The sequence below is a fragment of the Bubalus kerabau genome, chromosome 7 (assembly GCF_029407905.1).
Source record: "Bubalus kerabau isolate K-KA32 ecotype Philippines breed swamp buffalo chromosome 7, PCC_UOA_SB_1v2, whole genome shotgun sequence".
NCBI lineage: Eukaryota > Metazoa > Chordata > Mammalia > Artiodactyla > Bovidae > Bubalus > Bubalus kerabau.
Window position 1 is genome coordinate 104,824,538 of NC_073630.1, and position 24,934 is coordinate 104,849,471.

Below are 24,934 nucleotides of genomic sequence, written 5' to 3' on the forward strand. Positions count from 1 at the left end.
GGGTCTCCTGCATTGCAGGTGGATTCTTTACCAACTGAGCTATCGGGGAAGCCCATGGAAGAGGAAGAAGGGTTATTTGTATAGGTTGAAAGCCCTGGAGACTTAGCACATCTCAGCAACAACAAAACCAACTGGAGTACCTGAGAGGGAGGAAGAAAAGGGGCATCTGCTTTTCAGCCAGTCGACTGCAAGGCGGGGCAAGTTATTAAAGAAGAAAGAAAACATATTTTCAAATTTTAGTACTATGCTTTAGCCATGGCAGTTATAACATTTCTAGCTGTTGTTAACAAATGTCAAATATGACTGGAGAGAGAAAGAGAGGCTCTTCCCAAACTATGACATATAGGAATTAAATTTCTGTTATCCTTGTTTTTTTGGGGCAAATAATTCTCTGATGTGTGAACCGGAGAATACAGTACATGTTTGTATATATAAGGCTGCAGTGCTTACATTATCAACTTTTGTTGATAACTAGGCCCTTGGAAGTACTGTTGAGGAAAGGAATTGGTCTAAATTTGAAAATCTTAAGACATTTCTGCGGGTACAATCAAAGAAACATACCGACTCCTAAAGAAATGTCCAGACATCTTTGCTTTGAAGGAAAGATAAACAGTGTTCTTACAAGGTGGGAAAAGTGTCAAAGAGATTCATGCTCACAGGCTCAGAGAAAAGAGATTGTTTAGATGTGCAGGCTTTGTTAACCATGAGCAAAGTGAAATGAGTTGGCATGACAACCTGCAAACATGCTCTAGCAAAATAGTAACAGTAAAAAAGTAAATAATTAAAAACAAAGGAAGGAAGATGAAAACAAATGAAACTGCCTGTCAAATATAGGTTGAAAAAATTACCTAAGATAAGATAAAAATGAGATAGAAATCTGAAGTCCTCCATGAGTACCCAATGTTATGCATTATGAAAGAAAATACATTATCTAAACAAAAACCATGAATTCCATAGATGTGAACTCAATGATAAAACAACAGAAAAAAAATGCTCAGAGTTGAGGAGGCAAACTGAGAACTTTAACAAGACTCTTATAAATCTAACAGATAAATTGGAATCAAGAAAGACAGAACTACAGATGAGATCACTGGCATGAAGGAAATGCTTGAAATAATTGTGGCAAAAGCAGAAGGAAGATACAGAAATTAGAATAATTAGCAAAAAAATGATAGAAAGAAGGAAAAATAGGTATCTCTGAAGGGTGAAAACCAATAAATGGAAAGGAAAAATATTTTAAAACATATTGAAAGAAGAAAAGAATAAAAGTATCTGGGTCTGCAGATTGAATGGGTCCATCAAGTTGACATAAAACAGGATATCCAAACATAACCTGTTATCTAGCATTAAGGGAAAAAGAAGAATTCTACTGTCATCCAGATGATAAAATAAAATCAAGTTGCATAGAAAGGGAAAAACAAACAATACAGGCTTACCTCTGACATCTTCATAGAAATTGTGAGTGCCAGGAGATACTGGAGGATAATAAGTGATACCAATGAAAATATATCCACCAAGCTGCTGTAGGAGTATATTCTCAATGATATAATACCTATCTGCCTTCCTGGAAAAAATAATTACTCAAGTGTGGATTTTGTGAAACCAAAATCAAAAACTCAAGAATGGGAATGTATGATAAAATTCTCACAGTGACACTGAATTAATTTAACTCTAGGACTAGGGCTTCCCAAGTGGCTCAGTGGTAGAGAATCTGCTGCTAAGCAGGAGACATGTGTTTGATCTCTGGGTCGGGAAGATCCCCTGGAGAAGAAAATGGCAACCCACTCCAGTATTCTTGCCTGGCAAAACCCATGGACAGAGGAGCCTGGCAGGGTACAGTCCATGGGGTTGCAAAGATTTGGACATGATTGAGCAACTGAACACACACACACATACACACACACTTAGTTATAGAACAGAAGGTAGGTATAGCATCATTCTTACTATTTTTGAGATATTTATATATACTTAAAAAAGTAGGAAAAGATGGGAAAGGCGATGGAAGTATAAGTAATAATTGCCCATAATTTTAAACCTGCGAGTCCAATTATGTTGTGAGAAATTGAAATATATGATTAAATAAATAAAATATATACTCATGTGTGTGTGTGCATATATACTATATCTTTAATTTTTTTTCCCCTAGCTATGTCTGGCAAGACGGTAGAAGCAATGGTATGAGTGTTTGGCATGTGTTTTTTTTTTTTTTTTAAGAGCTTTTCTTGATGTGGACCATTTTTAAAATCTCTATTGAATTTTTACAGTTTTGTTTCTCTTTTACATTTTGTTTTTTTTGGCCACAAGCCATGTGGGATCTTATTTCCCTGGCCAGGAATTGAACTTGCACTCCCTGCATTGGAAGGTGAAGTCTTAACCATTGGTCCACTAGGGAAGTCCCATGGCATATGGTTTCTAAATGCTGTTTTCCGTTAAGACAAATCAAGGAGAGAAGACTCATTTGAGTCTGGGACAGGGAACATATAGCTAAGCCTGAAACATTTTGTCCCAGAAATAAGAACGTGCTCAAAGAATGATAGTGACATAAAAAAGGACAAAGGATCTGGGCTGAAAGGGCTCCTATTGGCCACATTTGAAATAATTTCAATATTAAAATATATAATAAATAAATGAATAAAATAAAAATCCATGAGTTTATTTTAATATAAATAAGTAAATACATACATACATAGATGGGATGGGAAAGCTCTCTTTTACAATAAAATGACAGCTAATATAGAAATAATCAATGGGTGCTAAAAACTGCTGTGTAAGAGTATGATAAGAAAATGGATCAAATTTCATCAATTTCAGAACAACCTGATGTCATGTGATTCTTTTTTTTTTTTTTTTGGAGTATAGTTGTTTTACAATGTTTTCATTTCTACTGTACAGCAAAGTGAATCGGCTATACATATGCATGTATCTCCTCTTTTTTGAATTTTCTTCCCATTATGTGCCTCTTGCTATAACGTGTTGAAAACATCACTTCCCTGACATTTCTGCTAAGAATGTATAACCTGAGTCTAATACTAAGGAAATGTGAGGCAAATCCAAGCTGGGAGACAGTCTATAAAATAATTTGCTGTACCTTTAAAAATTTTAAGATGTATAAAGACAAAGATTGAGGAAATGTTCCAAATTAAAGGAATCTATAGAAAAAGAACACTGAATGCAATGGGTGACTATGGACTGGATCCTGAACTACAGAAATAGTAGCTCTAAAGGACATTAGTGGGACAATTTAAAAATGTGAATGTGAACTGTGGATTAGATAATAATATTGTTCGATGTTAAATTTCATAATTTTTAGAACTGTAGGGAAGTGATATAAGAAAATATCCTTGCTCTTAGGAAGCGCACACTGTGTACTGCTAAAGGGCACATTGACTCCAACTCACTCTCAGTGAGTCAGAGAAAAAGTCATATGCCTATACAGAGATTGGTAGATGGAAATCGGTAAACTGGGGTAGAGGGTATATAGGTTTTGTTTGCAGTATTCTTACAGTCTTTCTGTGAGTTTGAAATTGTGCTGAAATAAAAAGTGTTGTTGTTCAGTCGTGGCCAACTCTTTGTGACCTCATGGACTGCAGCATGCCAGGCTTCCCTGTCCCTCACCATCCACTGGAGTTTGCCCAAATTCATGTCCATTGAATTGGTAATGCCATCCAACCACCTCATCCTCTGTCATTCTCTTCTTACAAACACCTAATAATGACTCATATCTCTATTATAGCCCTTCCACCTTTGCACAGCTATTTCTGTACTACATCTCTCTGAGTAGAAACAGGAATCTTCCAAGTTTTTCACCGATTGGCGAATTCCAATACATATATGTCTCATTCATATATTTATAAATTACACTCACGCACACACACCCAATACTTCTAACACTTCATTGAAATACCGCAGGTCTCTGTCCTTGTTCACCTTTGCTAGTTACACTCACTCTTTCTGATCATCTCATCTACTCATGTCTTTAAATGTTGTCTACTTGTCAATAACAAATGGAGTTTAAAGAATAAAAACACTCTAGCATTTCACCAACAAAGTCCAATGACATCTCTCTCTTTGACTGAAATATATATTCTTTAATAAGAAAGTATTACTAACATAGATGATGATAGATTCATTGAATAATATCAAGAAAGAAATCAAAGTTGAAATTTATTGAAAAACCAAAAGACTTGATAATTTCCAGGATAAAGATATAAAGAATCTACTCAGATTAGAAAGAAAAAATTATTTTCTCAGTAAGCGAAAACTGCCAGTAATTATCTTACCAGTTCAATAACTGCTGGCTAAACTGGCCTGTGGGACTACTTTTTCACCGTAGAACTATGGGGAATACTCATTGACATTTGTAATCTCAAATAAGGATGCAGGGATTAATAAATTCAACAATGTGTTGATTAAAATGAAGGAAATTTCAGGGGACAATTTTTTGTGAAGATGGATCTATTCAAGTATGGTTTTTTATTGCTTAGTGGTCATATAGTGATGAAAAATACAGTATTCATATTTGAAACAGACAAATCCTCACACAAAAGCAATGCTTGAGAAGTATTCAAATAAGTAATTCTTGAACACTTGATAAAACAGAGGAATGGGTAGTAGGGAAGTCAATTCACATGATATCGTTTAATGGCGGCTTCTTCCACGTTGATGAGGTTAGGATCCTTGGTGTGATTCATTCAAATCGGTAAACGTTTGTTAGGTACTCATTTTGTTAAGCTTCTTGACTGCCAGTAAAATATCATTGCATTTATTTTTTGTAGCCACCTGAGAAGTTGTGTAAGTCCAAGTTATTAAGAATGGAGGAGAGAGATTTATGATGATTAAAGAAGACATATGTGTAATTATGTTTGCTTGCTTGTCTCTAAAGGTAAACACATTTTAATAATTTCAAAAATTGAGGTAAATAAGGGAATGTTTACCTTTTGAAAACCAGATTTGTAGATATACATATGTATGTATGTGTGCAGATGTAGATAGTTGCATGGACGAATGGATAGACCATCTGGGTGGATGTACTACAACTGTTGATCCTTAATAATAGAATTTGTGACAGTTAAGATGGTAGAAACATTAAATTTTACATTATATTCATCTTCATTATTTCTTGTTCAGTTTGGTCACTTAGTCATGTCCGACTCTTTGGGACCCCATGGACTGCAGCCTTCCAGGCTTTCCTGTCCATCACCAACTCCCGTAGCTTATTCAAACTCATGTCCATCTAGTTGGTGATGCCATCCAACCATCTCATCCTCTGTCATCCCCTTCTCCTCCTGCCTTCAATCCTTCCCAGCATCAGGGTCCTTTCCAATGAGTCAGTTCTTCTCATCAGGTGGACAAAGTGTTGGAGATTCAGCTTCAGCATCAGTCCTTCCAATGAATATTCAGGACTGATTTCCTTTAGGATTGACTGGTTTGATCTCCTTGCAGTCCAAGGGACCCTCAAGAGTCTTCTCCAATACCACAGTTCAAAAGCATCAATTCTTTTATGCTCAGCTTTCCTTATAGCCCAACTCTCACATCCATACATGACTAATGAAAAAATCATAGCTTTGAGTATACAGACCTTTGTTGGGAAGGTAATGTCTCTGCTTTTTAATATGCTGTCTAGTTTTGTCATGGCTTTTCTTTCAAGGAGCAAGTGTCTTTGTTGGCCTTGAATCTTGAGGTCCAATGTCAAAGAATTGATGGGCACTTTGTTTTTATAATTTTCTGAACCATGCTCATGTATCTAGGGACTTGTCAAAGACTACAATACAGGGAGGAGCCTTCTCTATTTATTTCCAACACTCTGTCTTGTAAATGTGGATTCATTCTTTCCTTGTTAAAAGTGACAGTGTCAGGAAGCAACTCTATACTTCTGAGAAAAATCTGTTTTTCTGTATAAATTCAGTGGTTTGGGGAGCCCAAAGAAGCTTAATATTTAAAAAATATTAAGCACTAGGTGGTTCAACATTTTGTATCTGATGACTTTTCCCATAAGAAAATCCTAACAGTCCTCCTATTATGCCCTAAAAAATAAAATGTTTCCCCACTGTCTATGTTTTTATTCTGGAAAATCTTAAAAAAAATCATAATTGTGGTTACCAGTGCAGTTGTTTCTTCAATAACTGGCTGTTTTAGTATTTTTATGATGCAACAGATCTTTAGTCCTCATAGATGAATAAACCTTAAACAAATATAAAACATATGGGAGATAATTATCTCAGAGGATAGTCCAACTTCACATGTGAAATAACCCCTGATGTACTCAAACTAAATCCACTCATGTTTTAAATAGGAGAAAACTAAGCCCCAGTGAAGTCAATTGTTTTGTCCAAGGTTGGAAACCTAATTAATTGTGGCTGATATCTCCTGTCTGTACCTGAGAATGTTTGCTTCCTGTGCTATGCTCATCCTTCCTTTTGTCCAGCTTAGTAAGGAACTTTGCCATATAATAAAGGATATTTTCATCTAAAAAAAAAATCTAAGAAAAAAAAAAGGATTTTTTTCATCTAAGAAAAAAAATGGATTGAGATTCTACTCAATTTGGTGTTATTAATATTGATTCTGTTATGGTTAATGCATTGAACAATAAGGCCTGTGCTTATTTTGAAATAATCAAAATAGCTCAGGGCACCCATCAAAACTAATATCTTTATATTTTATAGCAAAAATGTGTATGTGAATACATTACTTTTTATGGGATACCAGATACTGGTCTCTCAGGTGGTTAAGAATCCACCTGCAATGCAGGAGACCTGGGTTTGATCCCTGGGTTTGGAAGAGCCCCTGGAGAAGGGAAGGCTACCTACAACAGTATTCTTGCCTAAAGAATTCCATGGACGGAGGAGCCTGGTGGGTTATAATCCATGCGGTTTCAAAGTTGTACACAACAGAGTGACTAACTCTACTATTACCAAACACTGTATACTTGCTGTCTGTTACTGTCTTAAAATGAAGTGTAATTTTTATTGTTCGACATCATTTTTTAATACAATAAACTATGGAACTAAAAGGATTATTACATCCCAAATGGTTCAGTTGATCTGACCCTTGTATATGTATTTGAATACCTTGTCCAAGTTGTATAAAAATTTTTTTTTCAATCTTGACTCACTTTAAGAGCCAGTTACTTTAAAACCAATGACCTCATTTTTGATAATATCATCATCTGAAAGGCAGGTTTAATGCAAACCTCTAGGTAGGATGGTGTATATCCAGGTTTGTCTGTAAGAGCCCTAGTTTTTATCTGCTATCCCACTGTAATTAATCAGTGCCTCTTTTTAATCTAAAAGAGTCAAGTTTTGGATAGTGAACTATATGGTTATCCTACCTGTAGTAGGTGCAAAATATGTTAGAGAAGGAATTCCCTCCTCCAACTTTAAGGCAAATCTCAGCATTTTTTTTTTCCTGTTTGAGCTGTCTGCCCCTTTCTGTTTTCAGTGTCTCACGAGTTTTGCCTCTTCCCTTCCTAGACTCATTGAAGCTGATTTGTCTTTCAAACTGCATTGTACTCAAAACTCAGTATTTGACTTGATTGAACTAGGATATCTGCCAAGTTGACTTTCATTTTGGTTTCAACCGGCTATCCTTCTATAGAGTGTGAATAAATCTTTCAGGCTTAAAATGATTACATTATCAAGAGGAATTTGATGAAGGGTTTGTGCTTTTGCAGGAAGCAAAACATACAGTTTCATAGACACAATGCAAATATAATTCTTTGTGTGTTGTATGCCGTGCTTATTCACTCACTGACTTCCTGAAGCTCTTTGAGCTGTAGCCCCCAGGCTCTGCTGTCCATGGGATTTTTCAGGCAAGAATACTGGAGTGGGTTGCCATTTCATTCTCTAGGGGATATTCCTGAACCAGGGGTTGAACCCATGTCTCCTGTATTGCAGGCAGGTTCTTTACCCTGTTGAGCTATTGGGGAAGCCCATTGTTTGTGTTGAATTTCAAATCTGAACATGCTTATAACTGAAAAATCTTAACAGTCTGCCTAAGTAAGGAATCTTCTAAGATTCTGCCAAAGTATATTCCAGTCTCTTCAATCCTAGTCACCAAAGTTTAAAAAGGTGTCCAAAATCTATGATCTCCTAAAAGGGATGGACAATTCAGCATAAAACATATGATATTGTAGCCATGGGAACATGAGTTCAAATTCTGCTATCACTCTTTTAAGTTTGGTGCCTCGGCTTCTTAATCAGCAAATGGATAGACTTTATTAAAAATGTTTTTTATATAATAAGGATTTACATTTTCATGCACATCTAACACTGCATACATTTTTCTGCAATGATTTTATGGACATTTTGGAAGTAAGTTTGTCTATCCTATATCTTCCTACCTATGGAACAATTTCAATATCTTTTGAGATCATCTCTGTCTTTCCGTCCCTCCAGACCATCACAATGTCTTACAGTGGTATAGTAGCATCCTCTTAAGTCGTCCTTTAGATCACTTGTTCCTAAATTATTTTTCTACTTAGCAGTCTAAAACCAAAATAGCCAATGTTTAAAATCCTTTAGTAGCGACCCACAACCTTCAGGATAAAGCCTAGGTTCCTGACTCTGGCTTTTGCCTATATTTCTTTCTGCATATTTTACCCATTCGGAGAAGGCAATGGCACCCCACTCCAGTACTCTTGCCTGGAAAATCCCATGGATGGAGGAGCCTGGTAGACTGCAGTCCATGGGGTCACTGAGAGTCGGACATGACTGAGCGACTTCACTTTCACTTTTCACTTTCATGTATTGGAGAAGGAAATGGCAACCCACTCCAGTGTTCTTGCCTGGAGAATCCCAGGGACGGGGGAGCTTGGTGGGCTGCTGTCTATGGGGTCACACAGAGTCAGACACGACTGAAGTGACTTAGCATAGCATAGCATAGCATTTTACCCATTACGGTATGTTATTCATTCTACCTTCCAGCTCTGTAGAACTACTTGAAGTGGCCCAACTCTATCCTTATCTCCTGCCTGAAATGTTAGTCCTTTTCCTTTCCTGATGCACTCAAAGTATTTCTTGGTTGCACCTCCTCAAGGAAACCTTTGGTCATGTCCCTTCTTATAGTGTCACATGTGTGCCTGCTCAGTCGCTCAGTCATGTGCAACTCTCTGAGACTCCATGGACTGTAACCCACCAGATTCCTCTCCCTATGGGATTTTCCAGGCATGAATACTGGAGTGGGTTTCCATCTCCTTCTCCAGGGGATCTTCCTAACTCAGGGGTCAAACCAGCATCTCCTGTATTGGCAGGTGGATTATTTTTTAACTACCGAGCCATGAGGGAAGCCCTCCATTGTGTTCTCCTATAACTCAGTGTTGATTTCCCAATAGTCAGTAGACTTCTTTCACCTCCAAGATTCCCTATGTTGGATTTTGTATTTTTCTTTATACTCAAACATTGCACATTATATGAACTTAATAAATACAGGCTTCAATAAACTGAAGAAAATAAAGAAGTAAAGAAAGGAAGAGAGACCTTATTTCCCTAGGGAATTCTGTATTCTGGATACGGAAATATTATCATACCATGATATAACAGGGGATTATTATAGAGACCTCATCAGTTCAGTCCAGTTCAGTTACTCAGTCATGTCCGACTTTGTGACCCCACGGACTGCAGCATGCCAGGCTTCCCTGTCCATCATCAACTCCCGGAGCTTGCTCAAACTCATATCCAATGAGTCCGTGATGCCATCCAACCATCTCATCCTCTGTCATCCCCTTCTCCTCCCTCCTTCAATCTTTCACAGCATCAGGGTCTTTTCCAATGAGTCAGTTCTTCGCATCAGGTGGACAAAGTATTGGAGCTTCAACTTTAGCATCAGTCCTTCCAATGAATATTCAGGACTGATTTCCTTTAGGATGGACTGGTTGCATCTCCTTGCAGTCCAAGGGACTCTCAAGAGTCTTCTCTAACACCACAGTTCAAAAGTATCAATTCTTCGACACTCAGCTTTCTTTATGGTCCAACTCTCACATTCATACATGACTACAGGAAAAACCATAGCTTTGACTAGAAGGGCCTTTGTCAGAAAAGAACTGTCTCTGCTTTTTAATATGCTGTCTAGGTTTGTCATGGCTTTTCTTCCAAGGAGCAAGTGTCTTTTCATTTCATGACTGGAATCACCATTTGCAGTGATTTTGGAGCCCAAGAAAATAAAGTCTGTCACTGTTTGCATTGTTTCCCCATCTATTTGCCATGAAGTGATGGGACCAGATGTCAAGATATTTGTTTTCTGAATGTTGAGCTTTAAGCCAGCTTTTTCACTCTCCTCTTTCACTTTCATCAAGAGGCTCTTTAGTTCTTCTTCACTTTCTGCTGTAAGGGTGGTGTCTGCATATCTGAGGTTATTGATGTTTCTCCTGGCAATCTTGATTCCAGCTTGTGCTTCATCCAGTCCAGCATTTCGCATAATGTACTCTCCAGGTAGGTTAAATAAGCAGGGTGACAATATACAGCCTTGAGGTACTCCTTTCCCAATTTGGAACCAGTCCATTGTTCCATGTCTGGTTCTAACTGTTGCTTCTTGACCTGCATACAGATTTCTCAGGAGGCAGGTAAGATGGTCTGGTATTCCCATCTGTTGAAGAATTTTCTACAGTTTGTTGTGATCCATACAGTCAAAGGCTTTGGCATTGTCAATAAAGCAGAAGTACATTTTTTTTTTTGGAACACTCTTGCTTTTTCTATGATCCAACTGATGTTGGCCATTTGATCTCTGGTTCCTCTGCCTTTTCTAAATCCAGCTTGAACATCTGGAAGTTCTTGGTTCTAATACTGTTGAAGCCTGGCTTGGAGGATTTTGAGCACTACTTTGCTAGCATGTGAGATGAGTGCAATTTTGTGGTAGTTTGAACATTCTTTGGCATTCCCTTTCTTTGGGATTGGAATGAAAACTGACCTTTTCCAGTCCTGTGGCCACTGCTAAGTTTCCAAATTTGCTGGCGTATTGAGTGCAGCACTTTCACAGCATCATCTTTTAGGATTTGAAACAGTTCAGCTGGAATTCCATCACCTGCACTAGCTTTGTTCGTAGTGATGTTTCCTAAGGCCGACTTGACTTCAGACTCCAGGATGAGAGACCTCATGACTTAGCATAAAACTTTGTTGATAGGAAGCAATAAAAAATATTTGTAGCTTTGATTTATTGACTAAATAAGTGGCACCTATGTATTTAGATTAATATTTTATCTTAGTCCATAAGAAAATGGCATTTTTTTCCAACAGTTATTTTATATGATGCTATTTTCCATTTAGTGGCAACAGTGTTCTGGCAAGGGATTTTCTCTACATCATTGTGTCCTAGGGGACAACTGCTGTGGTGTGTGCTTGGGAAAAATCAATTTCTTCCTAACAAGGAATCCCCCTGTGTTTGCCCACCATCACATTAGCATGTTTCTTTTTTAAAGAAATTTTTTTATGTGGACCATTTTCTAAAATTTGTTATTGAATCTGTTACAATATTACTTCTTATTTATTTATTTAACTTCTTTTTTATGTGTTTTTTTTTTTTTTTTTTTTGGAGCAGAGCCATGAGGCATGTGGGATCTAGGTCCCCAGTCAGGAATTGAACCCACACCCCTTACATTGGAAGGCAAAGTCTTAACCACTGGCCCATCAGGGAAGTTTCCCTTTCAGTACCTTTCTGATGTGACTGGACCCAGCATGTGTTGAGCCAGTCTCATCGTCCCACAGTGCATCTGAGCCCCAGGACCCAGAGGCTGACTCACTAGAACAGGTATTTAGGAAGCAGTAGGAGAGGAGATGGAGGCAATCCAATTCACAGCTCACTGGAGAGCTCTGAATCAGTGTGGAGGAGGACTGAGATGGTGATGAGATTATCTGTGAGCTCACCTCTCTAAAATTACTTAGTCTTCCCCCTTTTCATTTAGAAAACATGTGTTGTGAATGCAAAGATTTAGCTTCTTCTCCTAAAGAGTTGGCAGCTGAGAGCAGTTTCTCGAAACCACCTGGAAAGGATGGAATTTGTTGTCGGATATCTGCTGTTTAAATAAAGGCAGTTACTGTAGAGTTTGGGAAACATAGGAAATATCCGGAAGCTCTCAGGACCTTCTAGCAAATATAATCCCATACCTAGTCTGGTGCATGTATCCATAAAGGATATTCTGGCAAGTCAGAGGTATACTCTGGCCTTTGTGTTAGGAAAATTTAAGGGCTTAGAGTCCCCTTGTGTAGGAACAGTTACATACCTAGAGCCCAACAGGGGCTCTTTATTTCTGGGATGCCTAGCTGCTGAGCCACGAGGAGATTTTCAGGGTTCCATCAGTTGTAAAGGTGGGTTAGTCTTTGCCCTCATGCTTGTGGGCTTAGGTTAGTTGCTTGTTGAATGAAGAGTAGTAACCCAGGCGGGACTATAAAGTGAAGTCACTCAGTCGTGTCTGACTCTTTGCGACCCCATGGCCTGTAGCCTACCAGGCTCCTCTGTCCATGGGATTTTCCAAGCAATAGTCCTGGAGTGGATTGCCATTTTATAGTTGACACTGTTCTGAACACAGGGGATGATGAGGTTTAAAAGAGCCTAAATCTTATCTTTCTGATCTTATTTGTAACTTCTGATACATTTCTGATAATATTTTATAATTAGTTTATAAAACTTATTCTATTTGTTTTAAATCAGACAATAATTGCTTCACAAATATTGTTTGTTTCTGCCAGACAGCAACTCGAATCAATCATAGCTATATACATGTATATATATACACATAACTATATATGTGTATATATATCCCCTCCCTCTTGAACCTTCTTCCCACCCATCTAGGTCATACAGAGCACCAGTCTGTGTTCCCTGCATTATATAGCAGGTTATTCTAGAAGAGATACAGTGAACATATTTAAACTAATTGAATTAATGAATAACTAAAAAAGAACCAAAGATAATTTTGGGTAGTGGTAAGTGCTGTGAAGAAAAACCAAAGTAGAGAAACGAGGTAGAGAGAGTGTGTGTATGTGGTCGGGAGGATGGTTAACCAGACTAGTCAGGATATTCTTTTTCTGGAGAGGAAGCATTTAAAATGAGCTCTGAATGCTGAAAAGAGAATAGTTCTGTGAAGATATGAGGAAGGCACTTTCTAGACAAATGGAACAGCATTTAGGAAAGTAGGAAAGATAAATGGAGGCAAAATGATGGAAAGCCTAGGAGGCTGTGGCTAGGCATTTGGATTTATACCGAGGGCCATGGGAAATCATTGTAGGGATGAAGCAGAGAATGAAGGGAAATTTTTGGACAGTGTGAACCAGGGGAAAATGGGAAACCCTTGTAGGGATGAAGCGAGGAATAATGGCAAATGACTGAACAGTGAACCAGAGGATAATGCGAAACTGAAAGGAATGAAGGAGAGAGATGGTGGGAACCCGTTGGATGATATAAAGCAGGAGATGATGGAAACCAACAGAGGAGATGAAGAGTGGAATGGTGACTCTGGCTGCTGTGAGGAGACTGGACTGTGAACAGAGAAGGCAACATAGCAAGCAGGAGCTTGAACTAGTTTAAGAGAGTTGATGCTTGAGATTTTTATATGCGTCAGTCTCCTGGGACAGTTAAAAATGTCCACCTATGAAAACTCTTCCCAAACACAAAATAATCTAACAGCTGTTCACGTGATCACTTCCCTTCCCTGCTATCACAAAACTGCTCTCTGGGATTCTTTAGTACAAACCTTCTTCTAATGTTACTGTAAACCTGAAAATTGAGAGGAGGAGACCGAGAGTTTGAGAATTCCGACGGCCTTGCCTATGTTAATACAGTCTGCCCTGGAGTTCACCTCTGCTCTAAGTGCTACTCCCATCAGTGGAATTCAACTCCATAGATTCCATCTTCATAACACAGTAATTCTTCCCCTCTAAACTTACCTAAGGACTCTGAAATTCAGAGCATGCCCAGAGTTGGGCAACCTGGAATATGTCCAAGGGACCTAAATATAAAGAGAGAGGATTTTTTAAAATGATTGTATACCACTGTGTTATTTTAGATAGTGCTAAATTTCACATATTGACAGCAATTGCTTCCCTCTCAATGGGGAGAAAGGAACAGGGTTATGAATTACAAAGTAAGTTTGAGGGCCAATTTCCTGTTGCTTGCACTGGTCACCAAAATTGCTGGTTCTTTCTTTGCTTACCCTATTTTGAGAGACTTTGGTTCCTGAAATCAGTACCTATAATCTATTGTCTGTGACTCAACCCACTTCTGTTCTAAACAACCTGTGGGTACATGACTTCTCTCTACACCTTTTTTTTCCCCTGAGTCTACTCAACAGCCCTGAATCACCCTGACGTCAGTCATTCCATCTGAATCTCTGTGCCTCCTCACAGCCTACTTCTCCTTTAAGGTTTTACTCACACTTCCTTCCTGCCCCTTCTAACATCCAAAAGGCCAAATGTTCAAATAAAGAGTAAAAGCTTAAGAAGTAAAGGAAAAATATGGAAAAATTTTAGTAAACCCAAGGAATACACATCTGTGTGTCAAACTCTTGTCATATTTGACATATTAGTGTTAGGTATAAATGTAGATTAGATGTTAATGTCTGTGGGGTTTTCATTTTCTTAGAGCTCAATCAAGCAAGATTAATTAAGAACAAAAGGAAAATAGGATCTACCATTGTGTCAAGAAGCACAGAGTATGTTTTACAAGATTTCTCTCTCAACATTTACGTGTTCTGAATATCAACTGTTTATTTGTCAGGGTTGGAAGATTTATATGGTATGTGTTAATTACTCAACACTTTGGAAAATGTTTTTAAAAATCTAATCCAATTTTCATTTTTAAAAGTATACTTTTGCAATTATTTGTTCACAATTACATTGCTTTCTGCCAAAGACCAGGACAAGCATAGATAAATGGAATCTTAAAAGTAGACAAGCAATATCAAAACCAAACAGTGAATTTCTGAGATAAGGAATGAGTAAAAGTTTGAAAATGGTCTTTAATGGTCTGAGAATTTAGTTAATTGTGTCTTTGAGTCATAGCATGTAAAGTTGATTTGACATTAATATTTTAAGGAGTCATATCAAATAGAAAGATCAGTAGTGACCAGAGCAATTTTAGCCTGGGCCACTTCATATTTTGGCTTATCGGACCCTAGGATGGGTGTTTTTGAGAGTGAATGACTCAATGGGTAGAATGTAAGTAAATGTTGGGCACATGGTTGATGTATGGGAATGAAGAAAAACATAAGTTATAGAAAATTGGCCTTACTTCCCATCTAAACCCTTTGATTTTATTTGAAAATTATGCACTTCTCTGAAAAAGCTATTGCTTGTCAGTTATTATATTCCACAAGGGATGGATGAGGTAGCTTTATAAATATTCAATTAATATTTGTTTAATAAGTGAATGAATTATTTCAAAAGGAAACTTTTTTAAAAATTATAATAAAGAAATCATCCCTTCAGTTCAAGAAAAATAATTTCTCATATATAAGTAGGAAAAGTGATGTGACAGATACCAAATAAAAATTATTGTGATGTTTATCTTATATTTAACAAAATATATAAAAAGTCATAGTCAAGAATCGCAGACTTCCCTGGTGGTCCAGTGGTTAAGAATTCATCTTCCAGTGTAGATGTGTTGGTTTGATCCCTGGTGGGGGAGGTAAGATCCTGTATGCCTCATGGCTAAAAACATAAAAAAAGAAGCAGTATTGTAACAAATTCAATAAAGACTTTAAAAATGGTCCCCATCAAAAAAATATTTTTAAAAAGTGATCAAAAAATAAACTTGTATATATGGTGAAATTTTTTTTTTTTTACAATTTAGAAGCAGAGATTTTTGGTAATAATAATGTGTTTCTGATTCAAGAGCCAAGTAACTACTTACTCTAACAACTGTCATAGCTCCATCCTTTTCAGGAGTCCTCTGTAAGGACTAAAGGATATTCATAGCCCCTGAAAAATGGCAACTCCTGAGACATAAAAAATATTCTGGGAAATCAGCAGAGGAAAATATTATTTCCTAAATATAGAAGAAATTAGACATTAGAGAGAGAGATGTTCAATATTAAGGACTGTGAAGTGGAGGGAAATGCTTTTTTCTGAGAACAGGTGGTTCTGACATTGTATTACTTCTCGCTGCCAGCTCGTGTGGGTATTCTACAAGGATGCAGAGGAAAAAGGTAAACCATTTCCCCTCGGGTACAATAGCGTAATAGAAAAAGCCTTGAATTGGGAGTTGTGAAATCCAATAGCTTTTCTTAGCTGACACATATGAGCTTTGTGAGTGACTTTGCACAAATCGTATTTTCTCTAGGCATCACTTACATTATTTATAAAGTGAAGGCATTGGGCTAAATTATATTTAAGATCCTGATGTGCTTTCTCTGGTTCTCATTTTTAACCCCCGCCCTTTTTTTTTTTTTTGGTCTATTTCTAAATGCTCAAATACTACATTATTTAAGGTATATTTCCTGGCAGTTTTTTTTTTTTTTTTCTTCCCTCTCTGTCTCTTTCTTCAGTATATGGGATAGGAGGATACTGAGTAAGTCTGAGGGGAAGGAGGAAGAAGATTTGCTACAGGAAGGATTTCTATCCCCCTCTACAAGAAAACTTAATACAGCTACCACCGCTTTGAAAGGAATGGTTTATGTCCCAACAGCACTTTCCAGACAAGCTCTGTACTTTTTTTGCCAACAGAATTAACTTTAAACTGAAGTCAGTAGACAGTTAAACAAGAGTCGACACTGGAAACAGCTGTGAGTAGACCAGACCAGTTACTTATAAGGTACTGTTTTTTAACTCATAGAAATCTCCTTCAAGGTTCATTTCTTTCAGGCACAAGTATTCTGTGGTCATCTGACCTTTTTCTCCCACTTTGCCTCTATTCTGAGAGAAAACACACTCTTAGAATATCTTAGCTCTTGAGCGTTTCAGTATTGCTTTGGAGCTGTTGTTGGTTGAAGCTGCTAAGATCTTGTTTTGCTTTTAGGAAACTAAGAATTGTTGTTATTTTATATTGAATCTTAGTTTAGTTTTGTCCTTTGTTGACTCTTGTCATGGGTGGCTTTTATGTTTGATTGTTCAGGTTGAATAAAGCAGGATATGCTTTAATATTACAGAATGTACAGAAGGCTCTTGACTTGGGGAAGAGGGGCCGAGGTTGGTTAATCCATTGTCAGCTTGAAGTGCAGAACCTATAGAGTCAATCAGATAAGGAAACCAGCACAGGGCAAGCCCAGGCCCTTAAACTGTCTGGGTGAAGTCTCCCTGACCTCATCACAGCTTGGTGTATCTGACCTGGAAAACATGAGGTTTTAAACTGGAGTTTTATCTTTAGTTTGTTTCTATACTTGTTCATTTTAACCCTTCCTTCCCTTTATCCATATTTAGTTTTACAAATTCGGGTAAACTTTTCTTTTTTTTTAATTTTTGGATGAAGTTTATCTTATTAAGTTCATCCACCTTAAAGGGACAGCATTTCTAAGAGTGATATCTGCTATAAGAGTTCAAATCACTGAGCTCTGAAGGGGTTTTCAGAGCAGAAGAGGAGTAGCCCACCTGGCAGTGGAGTGGACAGATAAGACCCCATTTACCACTGTCATCTGAGATGTCCCTCTTGCCCCAGAGGCCTGGTTAGCTAATACTATATATAGTATTCACTGCTGGTCAGTAAACAAGTAACAGAGAACTACGGAGTTTTCTATCTATGGACTTTCCAGAAAAGGAAGCTTAAAAGTTTACTACTGAAAACTCCAAAAGTTTAGAGAGAATTTAGCCATTTTTTGGAGAGTTATCTTTCTAAAATCTATAATAATATGTATGTGCTCAGTTGTATCCAACTCTTTGCAGCCCCATGGACTGTAGCCTGCCAGGCTCCTCTGTTCATGGGATTTCCCAGGCAAGAATACTGGATTAGGTTGCCATTTCCTCCTCCAAGGGATCTTCCCAACTCAGGGGTAGAACCCAAGTCTCCTGCATTGGCTAGCGGATTCTTTACCACTGAGCCACCTGGGAAGCCTTAGATATTTTACTGTCTCTCTGGAGAGGACTAAATTCAAAGTTTTGTGAGTTTCTCAGTATTGTCATCATGAATACACATCATAGACTTATTCTATAACATAACAATACTTGCAGGGCCTGTTCTGTGGTGTGTAAGGCCATCCTTTTTACGTCATAAGGTCACATAATTACTGTGCTTTAAAAAATTGTATTATTTTTATGGGACTTTTTTTTCTTGTGTTCATCATCCATATGGAACTGTGATCTCTTTACCTGCTGGTGTGGACAATTTGTATTCCTCTACTAACTCTCTTCAGCTTCAACCATCTCTTTGTAATGATCATTTCATTTGTGCTGTGCATAAGAAAACCAGAAAACAAACAAGTTTATAAAAAAAAATATGGAAAGAATGAGAGGCTATAACTTTATCCGAAGACCCAAGAGAATCTTTTATGAGGAAAGTGCAGAGCCAAAGTGCACAGACATAGTGACATCTATTTTAGGTGCTAAGGAGGCTTTTGGTTTGTGTCCAAACTCTTAGTTGTGTTCTGTAGTAGAAGTTGCCATGGAAGTGGCTCTGGGATAACTACCTCATTCCTACATCAGATACAGAAAGTGCTGTTTGTTTTCCTTTTTACACAATTACCGGAGGCATGTGTCAAGGAATCAGTGACTAACCAATTTCAAGGGGGCTATAATATTAATTAGTATTAATCAAATATGGGCTTCCCAGGTGGCACAGTGGTAAAGAATCTGCCTGCCATGCAGGAGATAAGGAGATGAGAGTTTGATCCCTAGATTGGGAAGGTCCCCTGGAGAAGGAAATGGAAACCCACTCCAACATTCTAACCTGGAGAATTCCATGGACAGAGGGGCCTGGCAGGTTACAGTCCATCCATAGGGTCACAGTGAGTTGGACACAACTGAGCGTGCGTGAGTGGACAAGTACTAAGTACATTATTTTAGCCTCATTCACATATATGCTGTTCACATGCATGTGTGTCTGAGAAATAGCATAATACTGCTTGGTAGAAAAGAGAGAAAAGGAAAAATGATCATTGTCATCTAATCTATGCTTCTTCTGTGTGCTGATGAAACTTTAGGGAAAAAAAGAGGAAAGTAAGGCTAACTGTCTCCATTATATCTTGGTTTTTAAAATCTGCATCTTTCTCTTATTTACAGCTTTTTCTAAGCTGAAAATGCCATAAAACATTGAATATAGTAGCTGAATATATGTTTTCTTATCTTCCCACATTTTTTATGTAGTGAATTTCAGAGCAAAATGGATCACTGGTTTCTCAATGATCTTGATCATTAATTCTGTTTGACACAAGAAATAAATTAAAACTGGATATGTTAGATAATATGTGAAGCTATAGATTGAGTCCAGGGTAGTTCTACATTCCAGCTTTAATAAGAATCCACTGCTAATTCCTTGATCATAGAGCTTTATAAAGAATTACGCTGTGAGGTCTTTTGTATTGAAGGCTCTTTTCAAACTGAAACTATTTTAAAAAAAAAACAAACAGGTTTCACCTAGTCGCTGCGGAAATTGGTCCTAGGTGTAAAAGCATTTTGTGATATATATGACACGCTCTTTCTGTTTGAAACAATGAACTAGGGACTATCTTTTGTTTGCAACAGTGAATTTAGGGTCTGCATAAATGTAGAAACATTATCTAAAAAGTAGAAATTTTGCTTATTTTTGCCCCCTACTTTTAGTGAAATGACATGAGTCATTTTCAAATGGAAAGAATACTATGTTAATTCAGTGAAAGTTTTCTCTACTTGACTATCTCAGGTTAATTAAAATTTAATTTTCACATTCATACCTAATTAGAAAATTTGACGCATGATATATATTATCACTGAAAACTCAGTGTCATTAGGAATGCACACTTGGGAAGATTTCTATTTAGAAAATGACTCTTAAAATTAGTAAAGAAAGGAAAATTTGAAATAAATTAACGTGTGACAGTGTTCACTGATAATACCTTATGTGTCTGCGTGCATACCCAGTTGTATCTGAATCTTTGCAACATTCTATACTGTAGCCCACCAGGATCCTCTGTCCATGGGATTCTCCAGGCAGCAATAATGGAGTGGGTTGCCATTTCCTGCTCCAGGGGATCTTCCTGACCCAGGAATCGAACCTGCGTCTCCTGAGTCTCCTGCACTGGCAGGCAGATTCCTTACCACTGTGCCACCTGGGAAGCCCTCAGTGCCTTATAAGGATCCTTTTTTTTCGCACAACCTTGTGAGAATTCTCCAGAAGTAGTCAAAGCTAGCCCCTCTTAAACTAGAATTCAGTGAGCAAGATGTATGCTTTCCAAGGGGCTGTCAAGCTTAATGCTGTAGGATGTGAACTAGAGAGAGAAGCTACTGATATTTCTTCAATTGGTGAACAGAGAGATAATTAATTTGTTCTGATAAACATCTGCATTTAGCTTATTTTCAATTGCAGCCTCTCAGGAAAGAAAAGATGCTCAAACCGCAGAACTATGTCCTTATATACTGGCCTTTTTTGATGAACTAAATCAATACTTCTGGACAATTGAAGAGGTGATGTAGTTAAAGACCGAGATTCTTTTGGTACGTTTTAGTGCAATAAGTGGCTTCCCAGGTGGCTCAGCATGTAAAGAACCCTCCTGCAACACAGGAGACACCATTGACATGGGTTCAATCCCTGGATTAGGAAGATCCCCTGGAGAAGGAAATGGCAATCCACTCCAGTATTCTTGCCTGGGAAATCTCATGGATAGAGGAGCCTGGCAGGCTACATTTCATGGGGTCAAAACGAGTCAGACACCACTGAGCAGCAGCAGATCTAAGTGTCTGTTAAGTGAATATAACTTAAAAGGTTGTTAACAAATACATGATCCAAAAACCATATATGTTTTACTTCATATTTTATTACCAAAGTGTTTGTTATTTAGTTCACTGCTAAAACATGAAAATTTCATTATATAATGCCATTTAACAAATTATGAAATTGCTGTTAGCAACAAGTAATTTGGAGCTGTAAATTGCTACGAAGAAACAGCATCAGGTGCCCATTGTCAATAATAATTTAAAAAGTAGAGTTGGAGGACATGGAGGTATCAGCCATTTTCCAATACCCCTTTTTGGTTTGTTGATTTCACTGAAAGCATTGTGGAATTGATAATGCATTTGATACAAGAAGATGCTGCTAGCATTTGCTGTATTAATAGTTGGGGGGGTGGAAACAGAAGAATAAATAAAAATGGCAATGGCTGAGTCTAAGACAATTTTACAAGCCAAATATTATTTTGTTAAGCTTTAAACAAAGATTAGATCAGTTACAAAGATCTAGGTAAAATACTTACATCTTTCCAAATTAACAGGGCTTCCCTGGAGGCTCAGACGGTAAAGCGTCTGTCTGCAATGCAGGAGACCTGGGTTCGATCCCTGGGTTGGGAAGATCCCCTGGAGAAGGAAATGGCAGCCCACTCCAGTATTCTTGCCTGGAAAATCCCATGGACGGCAGAGCCTGGTAGGCTACTGTCCATGGGGTTGCAAAGAGTCAGACACGACTGAGTGACTTCACTTCACTTCCAAATTAACAAGAAAATAATAATAATTCTGAGGGGCAGTTTTCATTTGTCTGTATCTTCTATCTCCAACCAACTTGCTTTTGAATATGTTTAATATCAAGCATATCTTCTGTAGTCCTTCTCCAGAGCACAGGGCTAGTCCATCAGGAAAGTTAGCACCCAGAGGTCCTCCTCCCCACTTGAAAACATTTTAAGTAGAGTTGAGTACAATGGAAATGAAAGCGACCTTCCTGTAAAACCTCAAATGTAAAACACCTTTCCTAACTCACAAGGGAGTTAACTATTACGAGGATTATAAAGAGAATGATAATATAAAAGGAAAATAAATTGTCACGAATTTCACTCTCTAGTAGAGTAATTCCTATTGTTAGATTTCCTTCTGTATCTGTGTTCATAATATGGCACCAATATTTCGTTTCACCTTATTTTTACAAAATTGGCTTCACCCTGCAAATTTGGATTCCACCTTTTTCATGTAAAATTTTATTGGCAACTTTTTCTATATCTTCAGAACACCTTGGAAAACAAATAATTGACAAGGGTATAATCCTCTGTTCTATGACTATCCCACACATAATAAAATACACCCCTCCCCCACTGTTGGGGACCTGCATTGTTTCAGTGTGTTCTGTGATAAATAAAATAAGAACAAGCATTGATTTACATATGTCTTTTCTGCTCATTTGGTTCTTTTAGAGCTATGACGACTTAGCAATGAGCAAGTCTAAATCCTTCGTTTTACAGAGTAGGGGAACTAAGTCCGGAAATATTACTCATTTAGCATCCAGGCTTCCGGCTTTCAGTCTAATTTCTGTCTTCATCCAGAAGAAGTAATGACTGGATGATAAAATTATTCAGGGGCAAGAGGTGAAAGCATAATTTCCTTCTGTTGAGTAAGAGGTCAACCATGTACCCTATTCTCTGAAAATCCTCAGGGAACGGAAGCGTTCTCATACTAAAGAAGGAACTCAAAATTCCATGCCAGAAGTCTTTATTACACAAGGGGTGATAAACATATAACAGCTATGGGAACATTTTTAAATAGCTGTCGTTTCATTAATGAGTATTTGCTTAAGCATTTCCTGGGCCACTGCTCTTTATGGAACTTTTAAACAAAATATTTATGAAGATGAAACCAGTCTTTGCTTCATAAATTATGTCCTTTTACCTGTTCCTGTGCTTTTCCTCAGGGCACAACCAATGTTCAGGCCTCTGTTACACTGAAAAAACACACACTCAGCTTTCTCAACCAAGTTTTCTCTTTTTGGTGCCAAGAAAAATTTGAATTTTCTGTCTTTGCTTCCTCGCCTCCCTCTGACTCTGTCAGTTCAGTTCAGTCGCTCAGTCATGTCCGACTCTTTGCGACCCCATGAACCGCACCACACCAGGCCTCCCTGTCCATCACCAACTCCCGAAGTTCACCCAAACCCATGTCCATTGAGTTGGTGATGCCATCCAACCATCTCATCCTCTGTCATCCCCTTCTCCTCCTGCCCTCAATCTTTCCCAGCATCAGGGTCTTTTCAAATGAGTCAGCTCTGCACATCAGGTGGCCAAGGTATTGGAGTTTCTGAGTCTATAACTCTTTGCAATTGGACATTTATTTCTATCACAATACTGAAAATCTCTCAGAGGTTGCTAATGATGGCTGATTTGATGGTTAAATCCAACAGCTTCTTATCTTCGTGCCCACCTCCCCTTGCTACCGTTTATAATATTTACCTTTGTGCTCTCTTCTTGAAATACTTCTGTCCTGGGGTATCAGGGATCTGATACTGGCCTGCACTTCCATCCCTTTTTTCTTCACTCTCTTCAGAGGTCTCCTGTCTTCTTGCCACTTCCTGGTTCTGTGTTTGTTTTATTGTTTGATTTCCCCCTATTATACTTTCTTCCTCAGAAGACTGCATCCAGTCTCATGGCTTCAACTTAAAGCCCAATCTAGAGATCAGGTCAGCAAGATCTCTTCCAACTCATACTTTGTACAAGTTGTTTTAAAGGCCCCCTTCCTATGGATTCACAATGCTTTGTCTTGGCAGGGAACTGGGCTGTATTTTAGTCGCAAATTGACTATACAGAATATCGAAAAGGTATTTTTATGTCAGAAAGGTACATTTTGTATGTAGACTCAGTCATTTTTAATGAGTTGGGGACCAAGCTGGGAATTCCTATTTCTGTTTCTTTCCCATACTAGATTCTGAGGTTTACTATGGTAACCCACTACCCCCATTCCTGTGCCAGTACCTGCCTATATGACATCTTCACTCCTGGCCAGTGACAGATGGGCCTATAGGCATATTGGCTAATATAAGCAAAATTGCCATAATATTCCCTTTTACTTTGAGCTATCTAGGATGAGGGTTGGCAAACTATAGTCCACAGGCCAAATCTGGCCCTCTGCCTATTTTCATAAAGTTTTCTTGAAACACAGCCATGCCATTTCACTTATATATTATTTCTTAAGTAGCTGCCCTGCTGGTCAGAGCCCCCTATACAATACCTGTCTCAGGTATTCTAGTGTTTCGAACTCAATGTCTTTCCTCCACTCAAATGAGTCCTTCATCTTTATCTTCTTCCTCACTTCCTATATAGCCAGGTGATGGTGATTACAGGATTCAAAAATATGTATTCTCAGCATTTTCTTCTCATTGTTCTCATGGGCACCATCTTCTTCAGAATTTAATTATTTCTTCAGTCCTTTACCATTCCAATCCACACCACTGGCAATTTAAAGGACATATCTATGTATAGTCTTCCCCCCAACTAATTTTTCAGTGAGTTCTTAGTAGAAAATCAAGAGCAAAGGCTATGGAGTTGACTTTCAGGATTTGAGGCCCCAGCTCTGGTACACTTCACATGTACTATCCTATGCAAGCTACTTAATATTTGTAAGCTTTCATTTTCTCACATAAAATAAGAGTTCCAATCATGAATAACATGTATGTGTTCTAGCTAGTGCTCTATACACTTCCCATGCATTCCTTCCTTCATTTCCTATTCAAAAGAGCAAATTTTATTAGATTTATATTGAACATTCTTAAAAGGTGAAACCTAATTAATTTTAAAGAGACTGGCTTATTTACTCTTCTTGAGTTCATTTGGCTTAATGAAGAAACCTACACTAAAGTTGGAAAAGAAAGACCCTGATGCTAAGAAAGATTGAGGCCAAGAGGAGAAGGGGACGACAGAGGATGAGATGGTCTAATGGCATCACCAGTTCAATGGGCATGAGTTTAAGCAGACTCCGGGAGATAGTGAAGGACAGGGAGGCCTAGGCCATGGTGTGGCAAAGAGTCAGACACAACTGAGTGACTGAACAACAACCCAACACTGAAGTCAAACCCAAATAACACCAATGCTGCTGCTACTGCTGCTGCTACGTCACTTCAGTCGTGTCTGACTCTGTGCGACCCC

The 24,934-nt window shown here is 38.0% G+C and overlaps 1 protein-coding gene across 8 annotated transcripts in view; it reads left to right on the forward strand.

The window, feature by feature from the left end:
• ARHGAP24 (Rho GTPase activating protein 24) overlaps positions 1-24,934 on the forward strand; it is a 460,450-nt gene that overhangs the window by 218,095 nt on the left and 217,421 nt on the right. Inside the window, exon 1 of one of the 8 annotated variants that reach the window (XM_055589007.1) lies at positions 16,480-16,705. The exons of 6 other annotated variants lie outside the window; for them this stretch is intronic. The gene's annotated coding sequence lies outside the window, so the exon portion shown is untranslated. Of the gene's footprint in view, positions 1-16,479; positions 16,735-24,934 lie in introns of those variants that run through there. One more of the 8 variants, XM_055589002.1, reaches the window with a different exon arrangement.